Source organism: Cebus imitator, unplaced genomic scaffold (genome assembly GCF_001604975.1).
Source record: "Cebus imitator isolate Cc_AM_T3 unplaced genomic scaffold, Cebus_imitator-1.0 Scaffold148, whole genome shotgun sequence".
NCBI classification, from domain to species: Eukaryota; Metazoa; Chordata; class Mammalia; order Primates; family Cebidae; genus Cebus; species Cebus imitator.
The window spans coordinates 1,732,385-1,736,825 of NW_016107463.1; positions in this window are offsets into that span (position 1 = coordinate 1,732,385).

Consider the following 4,441-nt stretch of genomic DNA (forward strand, 5'->3'; position numbering starts at 1 on the left):
AAAAAAAAAAAAAAAAAGGGGGTATCCTATAATAAAAACGCAGCTAAAATCAGAATTGATTCAATTTCTTAAATAATTTTGCAAACTGGGAAATCAGCACCAACTTTTTAAAACTTAAAAACCATGACCAAACAAAGCTATATGATCCTACCATTTCCATGAGGGAATAAGTTACACATCCCTGGCTATTTTTCATACAAATTTGATTTATAATATATGGGTTGTTACTGTTACTTGAGATGAATTAATATTTCAAATTATTTTTTCTAATTTCTAGCACGGTAAATATCGATAAAGCCATATAAGTAAAAGCTTTTGAAGTCCTCATGAATTTTTTTTTTTTTAGATTAAGTCTCACTCTGTTGCCAGGCTGAAGTGCGGTGATATGATCTCGGCACGCTGTGACCTCCACCTCCTGAGTTTAAGCAATTCTCCTGCCTCAGCCTCCTGAGTAGCTGGCTCTACAGGCATGCACCACCATGCCCAGCTAATTGGTCCTCATGAATTTTTAAGAGTAAAAACTGGTCCTGAGACTAAAAAAGTTTGAGAACTGGTGCTATAAAGTACTAAATACTAAAGTTTTTGTTTTTGCTTTTTTGAGACAGAGTCTCGCTCTGTTGCCCAGGCTGGAAGTGCAGTGGTGGGATCTCAGCTCACTGCAACCTCCACCTCCCGGGTTCAAGCAATTCTCCTGCCTCAGCCTCCCAAGTAGCTGGGATTACAGGTATCTACCACCATATCCAGCTATTTTTTTTGTATTTTTAGTAGAGATGGGGTTTCTCCTTGTTGGCCAGGCTGGTTTCAAACTCCTGACCTCAAGTGATCCACCCGTGTCAGCCACCCAAAGTGCCAGGATTACAGGCATGAGCTACCGCGCCAGGCTCTAAGTACTAAAATATTAAACCTTCATCATCCAAGGACAGGGCTGTTTCTGATGATATTCAGTGCTCTGAGCGTAAACTGCCCCTTCTCCTGCCTTCCATGGGCTTCTATCTAAGTACTGGAAAGACACAAGAATGAAAGGGAGAAAGACAAGGAAAAAGAGGTGTTTAAAGTGAAACTGCACACTATCAATACCTATATGACAACATTTCAATCAATGGGAGGGAGGCCCTGCCCACAGCAAGGCTTTGGGATACCAGGACTGATTCCAATAGACACAGCACCCACCACTCCCATAGTCCAAGCTCCCACCTATCAGCAGTGGAGGCGCCCAGCACAGCCCATAGGAGGTGGCACCACCAGGGGTAACTGAGGTATCTCCTTTGGCAAGCCATTGAAACCTTAGCAACCAACATCACCAAAGAGGGCTACAGCAGTAGAAGAAGAACATGGTGGATGCTATGTGGTAACTGAGAAGACTCATTGACAAGCACATAGGTATCCACTGAAGACACAATTTAAAAAACCTGGAACAGAGCTGAGGTCCTGAAGGTGATCCTAGAGCCAGCAAAATACAATCTAAACTCCTAATGTCACCCTAATTTAAACACTGAAACCTGGTTAAGTTACAGGTTAGGTGTTTACAATTAAAGAATACTAAGAAAAATGCTTTAAAAATGGTATCTTGGCTGAGCGCAGTGGCTGATAGCTGCAATCTCAGTACTTTGGGAGGTGGAGGCAGGTGGTCACTTGAGGTCAGGAGTTCAAGACCAGTCCCACCTCTACTAAAAATACAAAAATTAGCTGGGCATGGTGGTGTGCACCTGTAATCCCAGCTACTCAGGAGGCTGAGGCAGGAGAATTGCTTGAACCTGGGAGGTGGAGGTCACAGTGAGCCAAGATCACACCACTGTACTCCAGCCTGGATGACAGAATGAGACTCCATCTACTGGAAAAAAAAAAAAAAAAAAAAAAAAAAAAAAAAAAAAAAAAAAAAAAAAAAAAAAAAAAAAAAAAAAAAAAAAAAAAAAAAAAAAAAAAAAAAAAAAAAAAAAAAAAAAAAAAAAAGTATCGTGTTCTTTACATGATGGGATTACAGATAATGTTTATTTCCTTTTTTATATTTCTCTACAATTTTCTAAATTTTCTATAAGAAGCACACACCCTTTTTAATAATGCAATACTTTTTAAAAATCAATGGTATAAAGTAAAAATATGTACTATTTATATGGTACCTTATAGCAGCAGTGCTTAATTTTTTTGGTCTCAAGATCAGTTGACACTCTTGAGAGCCTCAAAGAATTTTGTTTATGCGGTTATATCTAACAACATGTACCATATCAGAAATGAGAATTGAAAAAAATTTTAAAAAATAGTTTTTAGATTATTAATCTAAAACAACAGTAACAACACATTACATTTTAACATAAATAACATTTTTATGGAAAACTGTTTACCCCCAAAAGAATCAATGAGAAAAGTAACAATGTTTAACATATTTGCAAATCTCTTGAATTTCTGACCTATTAGAAGACAGTTGGATATCTTCTATCTCCTTCTGCATTCAATCTGTTACAAATATCACATGTCCCATAGCTCTGGAAACTCCGTTGCATACTTGTGCATAAAGGCAAATAGGCCAGGTGCAGTGGCTCACACCTACAGTCCCAGAATTTTGGGAGGCTGAGGCAGGAGGATCACTTTAGTCCAGCAGTTGAGACCAGACTGGGCAAGACAGCAAGATCCCGTGTCTACAAAAACTACAAAAAATTAGCTGGGCGTGGTGGCACGTGCCTGTGGTACCAGCTACTTGGGAGGCTGAGGTGGGAGGATCACATGAGCCTAGGAGGCTGAGGCTGCAGTGAGCCATGATCATGTTGCTGAACTCCAGTTGCAGCAACAGAGTGAGACCCTGTCTCAAAAAAATAAATAATAAAATAAAAAGAAAGGCAAATAACATCTTAATATTATCATAAAAATTGTTTTGATCTTGGGGCCAGGTGCAGTGGCTAATACCTGTAATCCCAGTGCTTGAAGGTCCAGGCAGGATTGCTTGACCCCAGATTGTCTGAGCCCAAGAGTTTGAGACCAGCCTAGGCAACATGACAAGACCCTGTCTCTACAAAATATACAAAAGATAGCCAAGTGTGGTGGTGCACACTTGTAGTCCCATCTACTTGGGAGGCTAAGGTGGGAGGATCACCTAAGCCTGGGGAAGTCAAGGCTGCAGTGTGATTACACCACCGTACTCCAGCTGGGGTGACAGAGGGAGCCCTTGTCTGAGACAGGTGGATCACTTGAGATCAGGAGTGAGAGTTACTGAGTTACTGAGACCAGCCTGGCCAACATGGTGAAACTCCGTCTCTACTAAAAATACAAAAAATTAGCCAAGCATGGTGGTGTGTGCCTGTAATCTCAGCTACTTGGGAGGCTGAGGCAAGAGAATGACTTGAACCCAGGAGGTAGAAGTTGCAATGAGCTGAGATTGCGCCACTGCACTGCAGCCTGGGCAACAGAGTGAGACTCTGTCTCAGAAAAACAAACAAACAAAAAATCTTTTGATTTTGAAAACTTCCTGCAAGGTTCTGGGGGACCCCAAAACTCACTGGGCCATACCATTGCTTTATGCTCTACAAAATACCTACACAAATTTCATTCAACTCTCCCCAAAATATTTTAGTTGGGCATGTTTTGAAACAGATGAAGAACCTGAGATTTAGAAAGATTAACCAGTTCATCCAGATCATATGCTCAGATTTCTGTGTTTATACTCTGAATCTAGGCCTGGATTCCAGATAACGACTACATCTCCCCTGTAAAAGCGTTTTGATCACTCACCTTTACCTAGATAAGCAACTGCCTGGGACACTCAAAGAATTTTTGCACAATGATTAGAGAATGGCTAACATTTTAACTCTAGAATGTGGCAGAAAAATAGAGACCCAGAGAAGTTACGTAAAACAGAGCATGACAACAGAAAAAAAAGCACAGGCCTTGGGAGGCAGGAGCCCTGAAGTCTGGATGCCAGTCCCCCACTTGCTGTGTGACTTGAGACAGGTGGCTTTACCTCTCTGGGCAGTAGGATTGCTTAATCTGAAAAATGAGCTGATGATCTCTTACCAGCCTGAAGGCATGGGCTGGATCAGATGATTGCCCAAGATCCCTCCCAGTGGAAGGGCTGTCATTTACGAAAAATCCCAGTCATTCAGAAGGCTAGGAATATAATTCAACTGAGATGAACTCTCCTTTTGAAATTGTAGTCCCCGTAACTTTGCCATTTTCTTTAATGTAATATTTAGAATTTAGGATTTCTTGAAAGCAATTTTAGTCACCTTTTCTTTAACTCCTTCAAATTTTGTCCAGAAAACTCAGGCTTCAGAATAATTTCAATCTTGAAATCACTTGAAAAGCTGCTATGTAGGAATCCAATGCAATTCAACACATCCTACAAATGTACTGAGTGTCTACTGTTGTGTGGCAGATGTGTAAGACTCCAGAGAAGCGTGAACACTTCATTTTCTTTTCTTTTTTTTTTTTTTTTTTTTTTTTTTTTTTTTTT